We start from the raw sequence: 21,829 nt of genomic DNA on the forward strand, positions 1-21,829 counted from the left end.
ATCTTTTCAGTATGATCCTGTTCACCATGGAAACCTTCACCAGCAAAGTCAAGACATATTCACAATAACCACATAATTGAGTACTAGGATTTCTGGTTTGGGTCGGTCGTGTCCTTGAAGACCCCCGGCTAATATCTTTTCAGTATGATCCTGTTCACCATGGAAACCTTCACCAGCAAAGTCAAGACATATTCACAATCACAACACATCACACAATCGAGCAATGGGAATTCTGGTTTGGGTTTGGCGTCGTCTTGAAAACCTCCGCCGCTTGCACTCCCCGATCCTCACAGTCAGGAAGTTGGCCGTCACATCCGTCAGGAAGATCTCATCCGCCAGCCAACGGCAGTACCAGTAGCTCGGGTCGGGTGCCACCAGGACCTGCGGAAATGGGGTGATCCTTTCAGTAGAGTTTGAGGGAGTTTTAAGAGATTTCGTAAGCATTTCCAAGAGTCTCATAAGTTACGGAAAGCTCCCAAGAGTTATCAGGGGTTCCAAAGAGCTCTCCCAGGTTACAGAAAGCTCCCAAGAGTTTCCGAGAGGCAGGGTTGGAAAAAATCATGATGTTCTAAAAAAAAAAAATTAAAAAAAATTGACTTAATTGATTTAAAGGAGATTTTTCTTATTTAAATCGATTTTTTTGATTGAAATGATTTTTTTTTGCATAAATTCTTCTTTGTTTCCATTTTTTTTTTTATGTGTTCCCCTATAGCACCGGTAGGCCTTCTTCAGGGCCTGTGTGGTCCCAGCCCGTCATGGCGCAGGCAATTTTTATAGTGACGCCATTTAATCTTGACTCATGCTGCCCCCCGGAACTCATTCTTGATTTACTTGGGCGGTTTCCTCTAGAGTCCGGGTTGCTGGGTGGTCTTCAGGACAGCATGTGGGTAGTCTTAGGCCCCTCGCTGGTGACAGGAAAAAAGTGAAAGTAACATTGAAAGGTACAGGAAATTATAAAGATGCAGAACTGTCCAGGGAGAATGCAAGGCCGCACGCTAGCTACTCAGCCTTAGGGGGACAATTTCTTGTATTAAACTTGGCCAATGAAATCATAGTTTAATATACATTACCCAAGAGGAGTTTTTCACACAAAAATCATAAGTAGGACTAATAGTTTATCTTTTTTTATGATTCTGAATATTTTTCTTGTAAGAGACGGCAATGATTAACTGGTGCCTGACTTGTAAGAGACGGCAATGATTAACTGGTGCCTGAATTGACTTGTAAGAGATGGCAATGATTAACTGGTGCCTGACTTGTAAGAGATGGCAATGATTCACTGGTGCCTGACTTGTAAGAGACGGCAATGATTAACTGGTGCCTGACTTGTAAGAGATGGCAATGATTAACTGGTGCCTGACTTGTAAGAGATGGCAATGATTAACTGGTGCCTGACTTGTAAGAGATGGCAATGATTAACTGGTGCCTGACTTGTAAGAGATGGCAATGATTAACTGGTGCCTGACTTGTAAGAGATGGCAATGATTAACTGGTGCCTGACTTGTAAGAGATGGCAATGATTAACTGGTGCCTGACTTGTAAGAGATGGCAATGATTAACTGGTGCCTGACTTGTAAGAGACAGCAATGATTCACTGGTGCCTGACTTGTAAGAGACAGCAATGATTAACTGGTGCCTGACTTGTAAGAGACAGCAATGATTAACTGGTGCCTGACTTGTAAGAGATGGCAATGATTCACTGGTGCCTGACTTGTAAGAGATGGCAATGATTAACTGGTGCCTGACTTGTAAGAGATGGCAATGATTAACTGGTGCCTGACTTGTAAGAGATGGCAATGATTCACTGGTGCCTGACTTGTAAGAGATGGCAATGATTAACTGGTGCCTGACTTGTAAGAGATGGCAATGATTAACTGGTGCCTGACTTGTAAGAGATGGCAATGATTCACTGGTGCCTGACTTGTAAGAGATGGCAATGATTAACTGGTGCCTGACTTGTAAGAGATGGCAATGATTAACTGGTGCCTGACTTGTAAGAGATGGCAATGATTCACTGGTGCCTGACTTGTAAGAGATGGCAATGATTAACTGGTGCCTGACTTGTAAGAGATGGCAATGATTCACTGGTGCCTGACTTGTAAGAGACGGCAATGATTAACTGGTGCCTGACTTGTAAGAGATGGCAATGATTAACTGGTGCCTGACTTGTAAGAGATGGCAATGATTAACTGGTGCCTGACTTGTAAGAGATGGCAATGATTAACTGGTGCCTGACTTGTAAGAGATGGCAATGATTAACTGGTGCCTGACTTGTAAGAGACGGCAATGATTAACTGGTGCCTGACTTGTAAGAGATGGCAATGATTAACTGGTGCCTGACTTGTAAGAGACGGCAATGATTAACTGGTGCCTGACTTGTAAGAGATGGCAATGATTAACTGGTGCCTGACTTGTAAGAGACGGCAATGATTAACTGGTGCCTGACTTGTAAGAGATGGCAATGATTAACTGGTGCCTGACTTGTAAGAGATGGCAATGATTAACTGGTGCCTGACTTGTAAGAGATGGCAATGATTAACTGGTGCCTGACTTGTAAGAGATGGCAATGATTCACTGGTGCCTGACTTGCTACAGGACCAATACAGGACCACTACAGGACAAGTAGACTTGATACTTTTCCTCTACAACTGATTCACATGTTATTATATATATATATATATATATATATATATATATATATATATATATATATATATATATATATATATATATATATATATATAAATTATTAAATATTTTACTCTTGATAAATCACTTAAATCATTTTAAATACAGTATATTTAATTTTGATTTAAATCATGATTTTTTTACTCTCATTTAAATCGATTTAAATCACTTGATTTAACCCTTTCATTGCTAAACACTCACAGCAAGCGTTAGGCGTATTTGCTGGTGGCCCTAAACGCCCGCTGCGTGCGTGTTGGAACAGCACAGGGATGAAAGAGTGAAGATGCTGGTGAAGTCTTGCATAAGGGATTTGGACAGCACAGGGATGAAAGAGTGAAGATGCTGGTGAAGTCTTGCATAAGGGATTTGGACAGCACAGGGATGAAAGAGTGAAGATGCTGGTGAACTCTTGCATAAGGGATTTGGACAGCACAGGGATGAAAGAGTGAAAATGCTGGTTAACTTTTGCATAAGGGATTTGGACAGCACAGGGATGAAAGAGTGAAGATGCTGGTTAACTCTTGCATAAGGGATTTAGACAGCACAGGGATGAAAGAGTAAAGATGCTGGTTAACTCTTGCTTAAGAGATTTGGACAGCACAGGGATGAAAGAGTGAAGATGCTGGTTAACTCTTGCATAAGGGATTTAGACAGCACAGGGATGAAAGAGTAAAGATGCTGGTTAACTCTTGCTTAAGAGATTTGGACAGCACAGGGATGAAAGAGTGAAGATGCTGGTGAACTCTTGCATAAGGGATTTGGACAGCACAGGGATGAAAGAGTAAAGATGCTGGTGAACTCTTGCATAAGGGATTTGGAAAGCACAGGGATGAAAGAGTGAAGATGCTGGTGAACTCTTGCATAAGGGATTTGGACAGCACAGGGATGCATAAGGGATTTGGACAGCACAGGGATGAAAGAGTGAAGATGCTGGTGAACTCTTGCATAAGGGATGTGACAGCATAGGGATGAAAGAGTGAAGATGCTGGTTAACTCTTGCATAAGGGATGTGACAGCATAGGGATGAAAGAGTGAAGATGCTGGTGAACTCTTGCATAAGGGATGTGACAGCATAGGGATGAAAGAGTGAAGATGCTGGTGAACTCTTGCATAAGGGATTTGGACAGCACAGGGATGCATAAGGGATTTGGACACCACAGGGATGAAAGAGTGAAGATGCTGGTGAACTCTTGCATAAGGGATTTGGACAGCACAGGGATGAAAGAGTGAAGATGCTGGTGAACTCTTGCATAAGGGATTTGGACAGCACAGGGATGAAAGAGTGAAGATGCTGGTGAACTCTTGCATAAGGGATTTGGACAGCACAGGGATAAAAGAGTGAAGATGCTGGTTAACTCTTGCATAAGGGATTTAGACAGCACAGGGATGAAAGAGTGAAGGTGCTGGTTAACTCTTGCTTAAGGGATTTGGACAGCACAGGGATGAAAGAGTGAAGATGCTGGTGAACTCTTGCATAAGGGATTTGGACAGAACAGGGATGAAAGAGTGAAGATGCTGGTGAACTCTTGCATAAGGGATTTGGACAGCACAGGGATGAAAGAGTGAAGATGCTGGTGAACTCTTGCATAAGGGATTTGGACAGCACAGGGATGCATAAGGGATTTGGACAGCACAGGGATGAAAGAGTGAAGATGCTGGTGAACTCTTGCATAAGGGATGTGACAGCATAGGGATGAAAGAGTGAAGATGCTGGTTAACTCTTGCATAAGGGATGTGACAGCATAGGGATGAAAGAGTGAAGATGCTGGTGAACTCTTGCATAAGGGATGTGACAGCATAGGGATGAAAGAGTGAAGATGCTGGTGAACTCTTGCATAAGGGATTTGGACAGCACAGGGATGCATAAGGGATTTGGACACCACAGGGATGAAAGAGTGAAGATGCTGGTGAACTCTTGCATAAGGGATTTGGACAGCACAGGGATGAAAGAGTGAAGATGCTGGTGAACTCTTGCATAAGGGATTTGGACAGCACAGGGATGAAAGAGTGAAGATGCTGGTGAACTCTTGCATAAGGGATTTGGACAGCACAGGGATGAAAGAGTGAAGATGCTGGTGAACTCTTGCATAAGGGATTTGGACAGCACAGGGATGAAAGAGTGAAGATGCTGGTGAACTCTTGCATAAGGGATTTGGACAGCACAGGGATGCATAAGGGATTTGGACACCACAGGGATGAAAGAGTGAAGATGCTGGTGAACTCTTGCATAAGGGATTTGGACGGCAGAGGGATGAAAGAGTGAAGATGCTGGTGAACTCTTGCATAAGGGATTTGGACGGCAGAGGGATGAAAGAGTGAAGATGCTGGTTAACTCTTGCATAAGGGATTTGGACGGCAGAGGGATGAAAGAGTGAAGATGCTGGTTAACTCTTGCATAAGGGATTTGGACAGCACAGGGATAAAAGAGTGAAGATGCTGGTTAACTCTTGCACAATGGATTTAGACAGCACAGGGATAAAAGAGTGAAGATGCTGGTGAACTCTTGCATAAGGGATGTGACAGCATAGGGATGAAAGAGTGAAGATGCTGGTGAACTCTTGCATAAGGGATGTGACAGCATAGGGATGAAAGAGTGAAGATGCTGGTGAACTCTTGCATAAGGGATGTGACAGCATAGGGATGAAAGAGTGAAGATGCTGGTGAACTCTTGCATAAGGGATGTGGACAGCACAGGGATGAAAGAGTGAAGATGCTGGTGAACTCTTGCATAAGGGATGTGACAGCATAGGAACCCAGACCCACCTCAAGTCCAGTGGGTCACCCCGCAGGTCTCGGGGCTGGGGCGGGGGCTCTCAGAAGCACTGTATGCCCCGCTGGTCAACGAAATCGGCACGCGGGTCACGGGGAAACCTGGTCAAAGGGGAGACTTGTTAATATTGCTTTGTTGAAAGTTCAGTTATAAAAGTAAATAGAAATACATGGAAAATAAGGAGTCAAAAGATGGATGAGAAGAGGAAGGAGGAGGAGGAGGAGGAGGAGGAGGAGGAATAAGAACAAAAAAAAAATGAGGAAAATAAGGAGAAGGAAGAGAAATAAAACAGGAGAGAAAAAGGAGGAAGAAGAGGAAGAGAGGAAATAGTGGATAATGAAGGACCTCCTCTTCCTTCTCCTCCTCCTCCTCCCAGTCCTTCATTATCAACTACTTTCCTCCTCCTCCTTCCTCCTCCCAAAGACATTCCCATCCATATAACAATAATAATAATAATAATAATAATAATAATAATAATAATAATAATAAGTTTATCTATCACATCTGTCTCTCCTTGCCTTGCCTTTGAGAGCAGTTTAAGGAGGAAGGAAGGAAGGAAGGAAAAGAAGGAAGGAAAGGAATGAAAGGAAGGAAAAGGAAGAGAAGGAAAAGGAAGGAAGGGAAGAGAAGGAAAGGGAAGGAAAGGAAGAGAAGAGACGGAAAGGGAAGGGAAAGGAAGGGAAAGGCAGAGAAGAAAAGGGATGGGAAGGAAAGGGAAGGAAAAGCAAGAGAAGAAAAGGGAAGGGAAGGGAAGGGAAGAGACGGGGAAAGGAAGGGAAGAGAAGAGAAGGGAAGGGAAGGAAAGGAAAGGGAAGGGAAGGGAAGAGAAGGGGAAAGGGAAAGGAAGAGAAGGGGAAAGGAAGGGAAGGAAAGGGAAAGGAAGAGAAGGAAAGGGAAGGGAAGGGAAGAGAAGGGAAGGGAAGGGAAGGGAAGAGAAGGAAAGGGAAAGGAAGAGAAGGAAAAGGAATGAAAGGGAAGGGAAAGGAAGAGAAAGGAAAGGAAGAGAAGGGATGGGAAAGGAAGAGAAGGAAAGGGAAGGGAAGGGAAGGGAAGGAAAGGGAAGGGAAAGGAAGAGAAGGAAGGAGGAAAGGGAAGGAAAGGAAGAGAAGGGATGGGAAAGGAAGAGAAGGAAAGGGAAGGAAGGAAAAAGGAAGGAAAGGAAGGAAGAGAAGGAAAGGGAAGGAAAGGGAAGGAAAGGAAGAGAAGGGATGGAAAGGAAGAGAAGGAAAGGAAGGGAATGGAAGGGAAGGGAAAGGAAGAGAAGGGATGGGAAAGGAAGAGAAGGAAAGGGAAGGGAAGGGAAGGAAAGGGAATGAAAGGGAAGGGAAAGGAAGAGAAGGAAAGGGAAGGAAAGGGAAGGGAAAGGAAGAGAAGGGATGGGAAAGGAAGAGAAGGAAAGGGAAGGGAAGGGAAGGAAAGGGAAGGGAAAGGAAGAGAAGGGATGGGAAAGGAAGAGAAGGAAAGGGAAGGGAAGGAAAGGAAGAGAAGGGATGGGAAAGGAAGAGAAGGAAAGGGAAAGGAAGAGAAGGAAAGGGAATGAAAGGGAAGGGAAAGGAAGAGAAGGAAAGGGAATGAAAGGGAAGGGAAAGGAAGAGAAGGGATGGGAAAGGAAGAGAAGGAAAGGGAATGAAAGGGAAGGGAAAGGAAGAGAAGGAAAGGGAATGAAAGGGAAGGGAAAGGAAGAGAAGGGATGGGAAAGGAAGAGAAGGAAAGGGAAGGGAAGGGAAGGGAAGGGAATGAAAGGGAAGGGAAAGGAAGAGAAGGAAAGGGAAGGAAAGGGAAGGGAAGAGAAGGGAAGGAAGGGAAGAGAAGGGAGGGGTAAGGAAGGGAAGGGAAGGAAAGGGAAGGGAATGAAAGGCAAGGCAAGGAAGAGAAGGATGGAAAGGAAGAGAAGGGATGGGAAAGGAAGAGAATGGAAGGTCAGGGAAGAGATGGTAATGGAATGAAAGGGAAGGGAAAGGAAGAGAAGGAAAGGGAATGAAAGGGAAGGGAAAGGAAGAGAAGGGATGGGAAAGGAAGAGAAGGGATGGGAAAGGAAGAGAAGGAAAGGGAATGAAAGGGATGGGAAAGGAAGAGAAGGAAAGGGAATGAAAGGGAAGGGAAAGGAAGAGAAGGGATGGGAAAGGAAGAGAAGGAAAGGGAAGGGAAGGGAAGAGAAGGAAAGGGAATGAAAGGGATGGGAAAGGAAGAGAAGGAAAGGGAATGAAAGGGAAGGGAAAGGAAGAGAAGGAAAGGGAATGAAAAGGAAGGGAAAGGAAGAGAAGGGATGGGAAAGGAAGAGAAGGGATGGGAAAGGAAGAGAAGGGATGGGAAAGGAAGAGAAGGAAAGGGAATGAAAGGGAAGGGAAAGGAAGAGAAGGGATGGGAAAGGAAGAGAAGGGATGGGAAAGGAAGAGAAGGAAAGGGAATGAAAGGGATGGAAAGGAAGAGAAGGAAAGGAATGAAAGGAAGGGAAAGGAAGAGAAGGGATGGGAAAGGAAAAGGAAGAGAAGGGATGGGAAAGGAAGAGAAGGAATGGGAATGTATGGTAAGGGAATGGAAGAGATGGGATGGGAAAGGAAGAGAAGGGATGGGAAAGGAAGAGAAGGAAAGGGAAGGGAAGGGAAGGAAAGGAAAGGGAAGGAAGGGAAAAGGAAGGAAAGGAAGAAGAAAGGAAGGAAGGAAAGGAAGAGAAGGAAAGGAAGGAAGGAAGGAAGGAAGGAAGAAGAAGAGGAATGAAAGGGAAGGAAAGGAAGAGAAGGGATGGGAAAGGAAGAGAAGGAAAGGAAGGAAGGGAAGGGAATGAAAGGAAGGGATGGGAAAGGAAGAGAAGGAAAGGGAATGAAAGGAAGGAAAGGAAGAGAAGGATGGGAAAGGAAGAGAAGGAAAGGGAATGAAAGGAAGGAAAGGAAGAGAAGGGATGGGAAAGGAAGAGGAAAGGAAGGGAAGGGAAGGGAATGAAAGGGAAGGAAAGGAAGAGAAGGGATGGGAAAGGAAGAGAAGGAAAGGAAGGAAGGAAGGAATGAAAGGAAGGGAAAGGAAGAGAAGGATGGGAAAGGAAGAGAAGGAAAGGAAGGGAAGGAAGGGAATGAAAGGAAGGAAAGGAAGAGAAGGGATGGGAAAGGAAGAGAAGGAAAAGGAAGGAAGGAAGGGAAGGAATGAAAGGAAGAAAGGAAGGGAAAGGAAGAGAAAGAAGGAAGGAAAGGAAAGGGAATGAAAGGAAGGGAAAGGAAGAGAAGGGATGGAAAGGAAGAGAAGGAAGGAAGGAAGGAAGGAAGGGAATGAAAGGAAGGAAAGGAAGAGAAGGGATGGGAAGGAATGAGAAGGAAAGGGAAGGAAAGGGAAGGAAAGGGAATGAAAGGGAAGGAAAGGAAGAGAAGGGATGGAAAGGAAGAGAAGGAAAGGAAGGAAGGAAGGAAGGGAATGAAAGGGAAGGAAAGGAATGAGAAGGGATGGGAAAGGAAGAGAAGGAAAGGAAGGGAAAGGAAGGGAAGGAAAGGAAGAGAAGGGATGGGAAGAGAAGGAAAGGGAAGGAAGGAAGTAAGGAAGGAAAAGAAGAGAAGGGATGGGAAAGGAAGAGAAGGAAAAGGGAATGAAAGGAAAGGGAAGAAGGGATGGGAAAGGAAGAGAAGGGATGGGAAAGGAAGAGAAGGAAAGGATAGGAAAGAGAAGGGAAAGGAAGAGAAGGAAGGGAAAGGAAGAGAAGGAAAGAAGGGAAGGAAAGAGAAGGGAAAGGAAGAGGGATGGGAAAGGAAGAGAAGGAAAGGGAATGAAAGGAAGGAAAGGAAGAGAAGGGATGGGAAAGGAAGAGAAGGAAAGGAATGAAAGGAAGGGAAAGGAAGAGAAGGGATGGGAAAGGAAGAGAAGGAAAGGAAGGAAGGAAGGAATGAAAGGAAGGGAAAGGAAGAGAAGGGATGGGAAAGGAAGAGAAGGAAAGGGAAGGGAAGGTAAGAGAAGGGAATGAAAGGAAGGAAAGGAAGAGAAGGGATGGGAAAGGAAGAGAAGGAAAGGGAAGGAAGGAAAGGGAATGAAAGGAAGGAAAGGAAGAGAAGGGATGGGAAAGGAAGAGAAGGAAAGGGAAGGAAGGAAGGAATGAAAGGAAGGAAAGGAAGAAGGGATGGGAAAGGAAGAGAAGGAAAGGAAGGAAGGAAGGGAAAGGAAAGGAATGAAAGGGAAAGGAAGAGAAGGGATGGGAAAGGAAGAGAAGGAAAGGGAAGGGAAGGGAAGGGAATGAAAGGGAAGGGAAAGGAAGAGAAGGGATGGGAAAGGAAGAGAAGGAAAGGGAAGGAAAGGGAAGGGAAGGAAAGGGAATGAAAGGGAAGGGAAAGGAAGAGAAGGGATGGGAAAGGAAGAGAAGGAAAGGGAAGGGAAGGGAAGGGAATGAAAGGGAAGGGAAAGGAAGAGAAGGGATGGGAAAGGAAGAGAAGGAAAGGGAAGGGAAGGAAAGGGAATGAAAGGGAAGGGAAAGGAAGAGAAGGGATGGGAAAGGAAGAGAAGGAAAGGGAAGGGAAGGGAATGAAAGGGAAGGGAAAGGAAGAGAAGGGATGGGAAAGGAAGAGAAGGAAAGGGAATGAAAGGGAAGGGAAAGGAAGAGAAGGGATGGGAAAGGAAGAGAAGGGATGGGAAAGGAAGAAGGAAAGGAAGGGAAGGAAGAGAAGGAAAGGAAGAGAAGGAAGGAAAGGAAGAGAAGGAAAGGAAGGAAGAGAAGGAAGGGAAGAGAAGGGATGGGAAAGGAAGAGAAGGGATGGGAAAGGAAGAGAAGGAAAGGGAATGAAAGGGAAGGGAAGGGAAGAGAAGGGATGGGAAAGGAAGAGAAGGGATGGGAAAGGAAGAGAAGGAAAGGGAAGGGAAGGAAAGAGAAGGGAAAGGAAGAGAAGGGAAGGGAAAGGAAGAGAAGGGATGGGAAAGGAAGAGAAGGAAAGGGAAGGGAAGGAAAGAGAAGGGAAAGGAAGAGAAGGGATGGGAAAGGAAGAGAAGGAAAGGGAAGGGAAGGAAAGAGAAGGGAAAGGAAGAGAAGGGATGGGAAAGGAAGAGAAGGGATGGGAAAGGAAGAGAAGGAAAGGGAAGGGAAGGAAAGAGAAGGGAAAGGAAGAGAAGGGATGGGAAAGGAAGAGAAGGGATGGGAAGGAAATGGAAGGGAAGGGAAGGGAAGGGAATGAAAGGGAAGGGAAAGGAAGAGAAGGGATGGGAAAGGAAGAGAAGGAAAGGCAAAGAACGGGAAGGGAATTGAAGATAAGGGATGGGAAAGGAAGAGAAGGGATGGGAAAGGAAGAGAAGGAAAGGGAAGGGAAGGAAAGAGAAGGGAAAGGAAGAGAAGGGATGGGAAAGGAAGAGAAGGGATGGGAAAGGAAGAGAAGGAAAGGGAAGGGAAGGAAAGAGAAGGGAAAGGAAGAGAAGGGATGGGAAAGGAAGAGAAGGAAAGGGAAGAGAAGGGAAGGAAAGGGAAGGGAATGAAAGGAAAAGGGAAGAGGGAGAGAATTCATATTATTTAAAAAGTTATTAAGAGAGAGAGAGAGAGAGAGAGAGAGAGAGAGAGAGAGAGAGAGAGAGAGAGAGAGAGAGAGAGAGAGAGAGAGAGAGAGAGAGAGAGAGAACTAAAGTAAATAAAATACACATATAATACATAATTCTGAACACACACAGACAGAAAAAGATAAATAATAATAATAATAATAATAATAATAACAATAATAACATACATTCACAGTCATTAACATTAATAAAAAGGAAAGATTAGATGATAAAAATTGAGAAGGAAGGAAGGAAGGAAGGAAGGAACAAAGGAAGGAAGGAAGGAAGGAACAAAGGAAGGAAGGAAGGAAGGAACAAAGGAAGGAAGGAAGGAACAAAGGAAGGAAGGAAGGAAGGAAGGAACAAAGGAAGGAAGGAAGGAAGGAACAAAGGAAGGAAGGAAGGAAGGAAGGAACAAAGGAAGGAAGGAAGGAACAAAGGAAGGAAGGAACAAAGGAAGGAAGGAAGGAAGGAAGGAACAAAGGAAGGAAGGAAGGAAGGAAGGAACAAAGGAAGGAAGGAAGGAAGGAAGGAAGGAACAAAGGAAGGAAGGAAGGAAGGAACAAAGGAAGGAAGGAAGGAAGGAACAAAGGAAGGAAAATAAAAGGAAAATAGACATTATAAATACAAAATAAACATGTAGGTATAATGTCCAGCCACACTAAACGCTCGCCTATCCCTTCCTCCATTATTGCATTTGTGTGTGTGTCTGTACTTGGCCTTCTTTTCTAATAGTGTCTTCCATTTAGCGTAACCTGTTTCTGGGTCGTGATCTGTATAGTCCCTTCAAAGATAGAGTCCCGACAACCTAAGATTTAGACGCCATTATTGGTCCTGTTGTCCCCACGAGAGCGTGTGATAGCGTTTGAAAAGCACGGCGAAAACAGGCACAATAATGGCGTCCAAATCTTAGGTAGTCGGGACTCTATAAGGGACTCTACAGATCACGACCCAAAAACAGGTTACGCTAAATGGAAGACGCTATAAATAAGTCAGTAGTAGCACAGAAAACGGTATTCAGATGTATATTTTTCATTAGACAATTCAGTTCAACTTGAGAGATATTTTCTGAACATCATTTGTTGAATATCGGCTCAATTCATAATTATTTCCTGCTGTTATTGATATTTAAAACCATCAACCCGGAAGCTGCGGGGGGTCATGTTTCTTAGGTTAGGTTAGGTTAGGTTAGGTTAAAGGCCCCTCTAAGTAAAACAATGAGAAAGAATCATCACTCACGCAAACCATTTCATAACATATATCAACGCATTTGTGATCAGTTTATGCATCATCTATTTTTGGGGGGTTTATATCATGGCAAAAATGTGGCCCGTCGCTGGTACCCGCTAAAGCCACAAATTTGGTCCGTCGCTGCTACCGGGTTAAGGAAACAGACTCTTTAACCTTCTCGTTAATAGATGGACAAAGAGTAACAAGGGCAAATAGTACAAGTCTCCATGTCCCGTGCTTCAATACATCTCTCTGTAATAATAGCATTGCCTGTCTTGGTCCAGGAATATGGAACTCACTGCCATTAAGGAAACAGACTCTTTAACCTTCTTGTTAATAGATGGACAAAGAGCAAACAGTACAAATCTTCATGTCCCGTGATTTAATACATCTCTCTGTAATAATAGCATTGCCTGTCTTGGTCCAGGAATATGGAACTCACTGCCATTAAGGAAACAGACTCTTTAACCTTCTTGTTAATAGATGGACAAAGAGCAAACAGTACAAATCTTCATGTCCCGTGATTTAATACATCTCTCTGTAATAATAGCATTGCCTGTCATGGTCCAGGAATATGGAGCTCACTGCCATTAAGGAAACAGACTCTTTAACCTTCTTGTTAATAGATGGACAAAGAGTAACAAGAGAAAATAGTACAAATCTTCATGTCCCGCGCTTTAATACATTATTTAATATTATGATAGCATTGCCTGTCTTGGTCCAGGAATATGGAACTCACTGCCATTAAGGAAACAGACTCTTTAATCTTCTTGTTAATAGATGGACAAAGAGCAAACAGTACAAATCTTCATGTACCGCGATTTAATACATCTCTCTGTAATAATAGCATTGCCTGTCTTGGTCCAGGAATATGGAACTCACTGGCAACACATTGAAAAAATCTTATGTTAACCTGCAATCTTTCGCCATTCAAAAAGAAAAGAAAAAATCATTTAATTAATTGTCAGAATGAATGAGAATTTCTATATATTTGGTGTATAGTAAAAGGTTTGATATATAGGTATGTACATGTGTGTTTATTTTGTGTATGTATATATATGTATGGATGTGTATGTGTGTATATGTATATGTATGTATGTACATAGCTGGGCACGATAACAGAAAACCTTATTCCCGATAACTGATAACTGATAATGAAAAACCTTAACGGCGATAACCGATATTCATTAACTAGAGACACAAATATAGGCGATAACTGATAACCGATACCCGATAAAAATCCACAATTCCGATACTAGCTAGCGATAAGTCCGATAGGCGAAAACGATACTATATTGATATTTCAGATAGAACAACATTGATGAATTAAAATTTTCATTATCTGTATTTTAGGAAACTTACAAAACCTTAAAACCACACGTTGGCACGTACATATGGACGGTAATACTAGAATAGCTGAACGGTGTTGTGTTATTTGGCGTCCCCACTGTCAAAATTGTTTACAAACTCTGGTCTCTCGTGAAGGTGCATGCTCAGACCAGCAAGCGTACACCTGTACAGTCTCATAAAGATTTTAAATCGTATTAAGAGTTGCTGGAAGGCTGAATCAGACATATAGTAACAATACCACCATCCTCACTGTTTCTAGAACGACACTCTGTACGAGTTGTATTTATATGTACAGAGTGTACGTCGTTCTAGAAACAGCGAGGATGGTGGTACTGTATGTTTGATTCAGCCTTCCAGCAACTCTTAATGTGTTAAAAAAGCATTGTGAGACTGTACAGGTCTACACTTAATGGTCTGAGCATGTGCAGTTCACGAGAGACCAGTGTTTGTAAACAAAATCGCCAGCTTTTGATGATGGGACACCAAATAACACAACACCGGGTGCCTTCAGTACCATGGCATGGTCACAAACTAATATGGAATATCAAATTTGAGGCAGTGAATAATCATTTTGGGGGAAAGTTAAATGATTTTTCTCAGTGATATATTGATTTTTGAGTAGCATAAAAAAATAACCTTGCGTTTTAATTTTCATGATCTAAGTATGAAATCTCACCACCGAAGATATTTCATACCCCGAAGTTTTTTCATACAGCACCAGGCCACGCATGCGCAGTAGGGAGACAACAGTTTTTTTCTGAGAGGCGGAAAAAAAGTAGCGATTATCGGTAGTTTGCTTACAAAAGTAACGAAGATACCGATATATATTTAAACAAGTAGTGGATGGTCCATAATCCGATTTTGTTATTAGCGATAAAGTATCGCGATAACTTATTGCGATAACGCCCAGCTATGTGTATGTATATGTATGTATGTGTGAATGTATATGTACGTTTGTGTGTGTTTACGAGTATGTGTGCATGTGGATGCAAATCTATGAATGCATAAGCACATTTTTTTTGTGGATATATGCTGATACAGTATGCCTACAATAAGCCTACCATATATTAGTTCATCCCAGTCTGTAGGAAGCTTTGGCTTAACAGACTGTGCCTCAATATCTGACTTTGTAAATTTATAAGTGACTTTGTATTATGGCAATAAACTTACTTACTTACTCACACACACACACACACACACACACACACACACATATGAACACCATCAACACCACATCACCACCCACCTGTTATCATGGTGTGACGGCGCTCCACCTCCACCACCTCCCCCCCCCCATGCCTGGCGGGGGGAGGCGCATGTCCTGGTCATTCCCTTGGGGCGGAGGACCCTGCGGGCGACCCCAAGCTGCCGCATGTCAAAATCACCCGCTGAAAATAATAATAATAATAATAATAATAATAATAATAATAATAATAATAATAATAGAAATAATAACAGTAATAATCAGGTCCTAAAAAATCAGAAGTGCGGTAGTTTTTCCGGAGTAGTGCGGTTGTGGTAGTGTGGTACCATTTTTTTCTTTCCCAGTGTGGTAGCGATAGTCAAAATAAACAGTACTTGAGTGTGGCCTGACTGACGCTAAACAGAGTCTGAGGATGACCTCTGCACTCCTGCTGGTTACCGTCCTCTTAATAATAAAGCCTAATACCCTGTTAGCCCTATTCCTCGCACTAATACATTGCTTCCTTAGTTGTTGGTCAGAGTTCACTAACACTCCCAGGTCCCTTTCACACTCAGACCTGCCTATCGCTGTGGAGTCTAAACTATACCCGTGTAATGGGTTGCGGGTTCCTACACCAGGTACGCTACACTTGGTGATGTTAAAATTCATCTGCCATTTCTCTGACCAAGCTGACAGTTTGTTGAGATCCTCCTCTAGCATCCTCCCCACCCTAATAGTGTGTCCTATTTTGGTGTCATCTGCAAATTTACCTATGTCACTAGTTATCCCATTGTCTAACAGGGTTCCCTTATTAGAGGTTAGCTTACATCACTAATTACACTTGTAAATACCATGAACACAGGTTGACGTTAACACCTTAACCTAGCATGCACACATGGCAATAAGTAGCACCAACATAATTGTTTCCGCCCACACGGGGAAACACAGACTCCACCATTCCACACCTTAATTAAGTCCTAACTAAACTAGTGAGTGTTTGTGCTTATCCATTGTTACCCCTGAGAACAACACACATACCACCCTTTTGGCCTCCTCCTTTCCTTCCTCTCTTCACACACCCTGCCACAGGCAATCCCCCACGACGCAGCTTCAAAAGTGTTTACTGCTGCATGTTGACCTTGGTCTGGACGACGCCCAGCTTCCCATCTGTCAGGCTTGCCTTTGGCACACCTGAAAGGGGCGATGTCGCTCGTGAGAATGCAGTCTCAGTTATAGTATTATAGCCAAAGTGAGTTGAAGACCGTGAACAGTTCTTTCCTCACCTGAAAGGGGCGATGTCACTCGTGAGAATGAGCTCGCTCCCACAACCTACCACCGAGGCAGGGGCGTTAGTCTTGGCCCCAAAATGCCTTGGTGTGACGTCACGGAGTGACAAACTGACCGCAGGTTAGGCCTGCTTGAGACCTGAGATTTCCTTGGTAGGCCTCCAATATCAATATAAGGTCTCTGGTATTTTATTTCCATTATAAATATTTACCGTTCTCGCGCAATAATTAAGAAAAGGCAGATTGACCACTTTTGGCAACGATACCCTGTTTTGACTCCTGACACCTCTGAATTTTGTTGACACTACAGATTGTAGGGGAGATATGGGAGCACAACCGGCCTCTTTGTTTCAACACCCATCTCTTCCCTCTCGCTCTCTCTCCCCTCTCTCTCAACTTCTTTCTCTCTCTCTCCTCTCATACTTTTCATGTTTTTCCTCCTTCTCTTGTGTACTTCCTTCTCTCTCTCTCTCTCTCTCTCTCTCTCTCTCTCTCTCTCTCTCTCTCTCTCTCTCATGAGAAACCCACATACATATATAACTGGTTGTGCAAACACCCCAGGTTAACTCTATTTACATGGGGAAAAATACCATTACAATTGTAGTACATTTCGGGCCATTACAAGGGTACCCAAACACTGTCTCTGGCAATGCGTAACACCTTCAACCCGTCACACGCCTCCCTTACCTGGTTCTTACCTGGTTGGGCTCCCTTGGAGGGAACCCCACAGTGGCTAGCACGCCAGTCTTGTGTATTAGAGAACAACAGAAATCCAAGACAAAGAAAGATAAGACTGGAAAGTGTGCTAAAAGCCTGTTTAGAATGGTAATAAGTAGATTGAGCTCAGTAATGAAATAAAGTGTCTCCCAGGAACTCAGCAAGTCCCTTCTTGAAAGAGTTTAGGTTGGTTGACTCTGCTACCTCTGGGGGGAGTGAGTTCCACAGCCTCACCACACCAACTGAGAAAAATCTATGTCTGGCTTCGCAAGTGCTGTGAGGAACAAAAATTTTGAACTTGTGCCCTCTAGTAATATCCCTTGTTGGTGCCATGGTGAATAGATCTGTAGGTGATATAGCTGACATACCATTGAAGATCTTCCAACATTTAATAATATCTTCACGCAATAGTCTTCCTTTCACAGAGTAAAGATCTAAAGTTTTAAGTCGCTGATCATAAGACATAGTCTCACAACCTGTGATAAGCTTAGTCCATCGACGCTGAACTGATTCTAGAAGAGATAATATAACCTGTGTTCCATACTGGGGATGCAAATTCAAGAAGTGGACATACATGTGTAATGAACAGTTTAACCACAAAGGAAGGTGAGCGACACAAGGTTGACTTAAGAAAGGAATATGACAAACCAGCAGCCTTTGACACTACAGATTGGATATGGTGATGGAATCTTAATGATGGATCAATGGTTATGCCGAGATCTACTGCAGCAAAACTGAGACTTAGGGGATTGCCTTAACAGTATAAAACGAATACGGCCCAAATCATAAGACTGACGGAGGTCTGTGCCAAAGCTCATGAGTTTAGTTTTGTCAGTATTAATCTTTAAGTCCCAAGATTCTGCAACTTTAATTAAAGAATCAATATCTCTTTGGACAATACTAATGCCCTCCAACACTGCATTAAGGCTCTGAGGCTTTATCAGAAGATAAAGTTTAAGATCATCAGCAAATAATTTTATGTTTGATACTAAAGTATTGGAGATGTGATTTATGTAAATAAGGAAAAGAGTAGGACCTAACACAGAGCCCTGTGGCACACCGCTAATTGCTGGAAATGAAGAACTGATCTGTCCGCCCACTACAACTTCCATAGTCCTATGGGACAGAAATGTCTTGATCCAAGATAGAATAGCACCATTAATGCCCACTGAATTAAGTTTAGTAAATAGAATCTGGTGATTAACAGTGTCGAAGGCTTTTGAAAAATCAAAGAGAATAAGATCAACCATATTGCCCGTGTCCATCCACTCAGAGACTGCATCATACGTAAGTAAGAGCTGATCCTCCACAGACTTGCCAGAGCGAAAACCAAACTGGTTGACATTCAATATTGAATTGGCTTCCAAATAATTATGCAGTGCAGCAACAATTATTCTCTCTAAAATTTTACAGCTAACAGAAGTGAGGCTTACTGGGCGATACTTAAGAGGATCACTTCATTTACCTTTCTTGAAAATAGGTACTACTGAAGATTTTTTCCAAATTTCAGGAATCTCCCCCGAATTTATAGATGAAACGAATATTTTAAACAGAGGATATGCTAAATTAGTGGAGCAATGTTTTAGTAATACTGGATGAACAGAGTCAGGTCCCATTGCAGTGGAAGGGTTAATAGCACTGAGTTCCCTAGCAACATCATGAACTGTGAAGTGTATCTGGTGAAAGGAGCCATCATGTACTTGGTGTGGTGGCTGTGGAAGACCAGAGGGTATGGTAAACACTGAGGAAAAAGCACCACCTAAGAGCTGAGCCATCTCTTTAGGGTCGGATACTAAGTTTTCTGCATCACCGAGAGGACCAACGGAAGGACAGCCTACTTTTTTCCCGCGTATGTACGAGTGAAATAATTTGGGCTTAACTGAGTAATTATTAAGGATGTTCTCCTCATAAGAAATCTGCTTCTGAGTGGAATAGTTCCTGTACTGGTAATTTACATCCAGAAATGTTTGCAAAGCTTCTAAAGCAAGTACAGAGTTTCTAGCATGTACTGCTCTCATCTGTTTGTAATGGTTCCAACTATTCTTTTGGATGTTTATAAGAGCTCTAGGAGGTTTGTATTCCCATGGTTTGTAAGGGGCACTTGATGAGGAGCGAAGAGTTTTTTGTGGAGCATATGTTCTTCCAAAATAGTTTATATAGGACAAAAATTTATTGTATGAATCATTAGAGTTCATATTCTGGAATTCAAAGTCCCAGTCTACAGTGGACAAGAATTGATTAATTTGCTTAAAATTGGCTTTAGGCCAGAAAGGGGATGCAGCGCTGACATTTGACTTCACAGGTTTGTACTGGAAAATATAGCCACAAAGTATAACACAGTGATCACAGTTGGGCAATGGGGGAAACACATTAGAGGAGACTACTCGATCAGTTTCAGTAGTGAGAAATAGATCTAAAGTATTGCCTGCCCTGATGTTTGTTGGCTCATCAATCCACTGAGTGAGGCCTAATGAGGTGAAACAGTCTAGAAAAAGTTTATCAGTATTAGCTGTTACATTATTTACACTGCCTAGTAACCAAGAGATAGAAGGAAGGTTAAAATCACCAATCACTATTACTTCCCTGTTAGTACAAAAATCTGTTAGAAAATCTATGAGTTTATTATTGTCTTGAAGAGAGTAAGAGGGAGGTCTATAAACAACTACAATAAATATTTTGTAATCTGGAAGAAAGACTGAGCAGACGTTAGGTATTTTGATGGTCATGTTGAGACATCTGTAAGAATTGTGTACATAAATGCCAGCTCCATATTTATGAACTAAACCAGAAACGTCATTTCTGAATAAGTTATAATTAGTAATTGAAACTGCAGCATCTGGAATAGTACTAATTAACCAAGTCTCAGTAACCCCTAATACATGTGCATTATTTGAAAATAAGAAGTGCTTAACAAATGCAACCTTATTGATAAGACTATTTACATTACACAAACTAACATTTAGTTGGGTAGCAAAGGGGCAGTTGAGCCAAGAGAATCAGAACTGGCAGGCTGGGCTACAGGCTGAGCTGAGGCACCAGCTAGCCTGTTCCTTGTCGCCTCTCATACAGTTCTTTTCTTTGTTTGAGTGTTAAATCCCTATTAACATAAATGCCATTGAACTCGTGGTTGTTTCTAAGATTTTTTGCTTCCATCACTAGCTTCCTACGCGAGTCATCATCGGCAATTTTAACTCTGTAAAGACCCTTGTTTCTATCAATACAAAATAAATCAGACATAGATGGAGTGGTATTCAGAAGATAGCGAGTGATGTTTGCAATGCTAGTCCTTGCATCTTCATTAGACTTGACCTTTACACCCCTGAACATGACTGATTCTTTCCTTTTTCTTCTCTCGTCCATCTCTACTATTTCCTCCCGAATAGACATTCTCAAATCATCCCCAGAGGTAACCTGAGTCGGAGAGGCAGAAGATGAATGCGAGGCAAGAGAGTCCACCCTTTCTGTTAGTTTAGTAATTGGTGAGCACAAGGATCTCACCATTACAAAGAGTTGAGATAAAGCTGGGTCACCTGAGGAATCCTTACCAGCTCCAGCAACCACAGGACGAGCCCTACACTGAGTACAAGCATATTCAACCCCAGCACCTCCTGCCTCACGAATGACATCAATCACACGATCAGATGCCCCCATACACAGTGGACTAGGATGAAACCAATTATCACATTTATCACATCCAATGCCATCTTGACCAACAGCAACCTCACAGCTACCACAAGGAGACACAACAGACCCACCAGGTTGACCATCAGTCCGAGTTGATACCCGCGTGCCACCATGATCAGCTGATCGGGGTCCCCTCCTCTGGGATCGACTACCAACCAGTCCTTTTGTTTTCGGGATAATGCCATCTTGCTTTGGAGTTCTCGACGAGTGGCCAGCAGGACCAGGGTATTTTGAAAGCTTGGGTGGCATGGCGAGACACAACACCAATAATAATAATAGGCAAAGTTCAGTTAGGGAAGATGTGAGATGTGCTAATCCCTGACCGTCACCTCAAGACGTAGACGTAACACAGCACACAGGAGCACAGTGACACAGCTGTAGAGTTAGTCACGCATGCAAATAACAACGTGTAAGTCTCTCACCGCACACGAATAACTCCATAGGGTGTCTGTTCTTGCTCTTGCTCTTGCTGTACAGGTGACCCGTTGGAGAGTCAGGCCTTCGTATCGGCACACCCTGTAAAAATAAAACAACACAAGCAGTATCCATTACAAATCTTCCAATTCCCTATTTCTTGCACACCACATCTTTTCCAGAAAACTCTTCATGGCTTCTATAATTCTATCATTTGCTTCATCACTCAGTCCCAGCAGCAGCAGCATCCATTCCCTCTCTGTCCTTGCAATCCTCCCATTCACATCCCAGCCCATCTCACTCAGTGCCACCCTCATCATCTCCGTCCTTTCTCTCCGGTACCTCCCACACACCAGTATCACATGCACGACAGTTTCATCCACACCCTGTCACACATCTGACACACTTTGCTGGGACTCAGACCACCTGTAGTTTCTTGCATTCACATTCATACACTGCGCGAGCTTGGAAGAGAAGATCACCACCCAGGCTTCCATCATACCAGCTGACACACTGCGGGGCTTCCTTTTCCTGTACCACTCCAAAGTAGTCTTTCGCTCCATCACATGCTTCCACCTCCTCAGACCGTCACCTTTCACTGCACTGTCTATCTCTTTCTTCCACTTTCTCACATTCCATTCTAGGCCCTCACTATTTCTGTCAGTCACCTTCCATTCAAAGAAACGCCTCCCTTCCTCTCTGCTCACCCACCTGACTCGCATACCACTGTCACCAACCATTCTCATGCAGTTTTTAATCCATTTGCTCTCATGCACACTCCACAAGTAAACCTTCCGTGCCAATCTCGCGTCATCCATTCGTTCCAGTCTGACTTTGTATCTAAGGGTAGCCTTCCTAAATCTTTCCCTAAAGGTACTCCACCCCATATCACCCCTCAATGCTTCCACCGCTGCATACCTTGGTGCATTCAAGGCTAACCTACCAACCCTTTTTTGCCCTACTTCCAGTTTGTCCATTTCAGACTCACGCCATGTAATCACCTCCATCCCATACATC

At 43.2% G+C, this 21,829-nt stretch overlaps 1 long non-coding RNA gene across 3 annotated transcripts; it reads right to left on the reverse strand.

Annotated features, from left to right (window-relative positions):
* Positions 1-253: 253 nt before the first annotated feature.
* On the reverse strand, positions 254-21,193 carry LOC126992612 (uncharacterized). Of its 3 annotated transcripts, XR_007746736.1 has the most exons (6): positions 20,821-21,193; positions 15,750-15,902; positions 14,775-14,916; positions 5,452-5,559; positions 832-905; positions 265-381 (listed from the first exon to the last, which is right to left on the reverse strand). It is a non-coding gene; the product is annotated as an uncharacterized LOC126992612 (long non-coding RNA). The 3 variants fall into 3 exon arrangements; XR_007746735.1 differs by lacking the exon at positions 832-905 and having other exon boundaries at positions 254-381; XR_007746737.1 differs by lacking the exon at positions 265-381 and having other exon boundaries at positions 748-1,008.
* Between the last annotated feature and the right edge of the window lie 636 nt (positions 21,194-21,829).

Source organism: Eriocheir sinensis, unplaced genomic scaffold (assembly GCF_024679095.1).
Source record: "Eriocheir sinensis breed Jianghai 21 unplaced genomic scaffold, ASM2467909v1 Scaffold495, whole genome shotgun sequence".
Taxonomy (NCBI): domain Eukaryota; kingdom Metazoa; phylum Arthropoda; class Malacostraca; order Decapoda; family Varunidae; genus Eriocheir; species Eriocheir sinensis.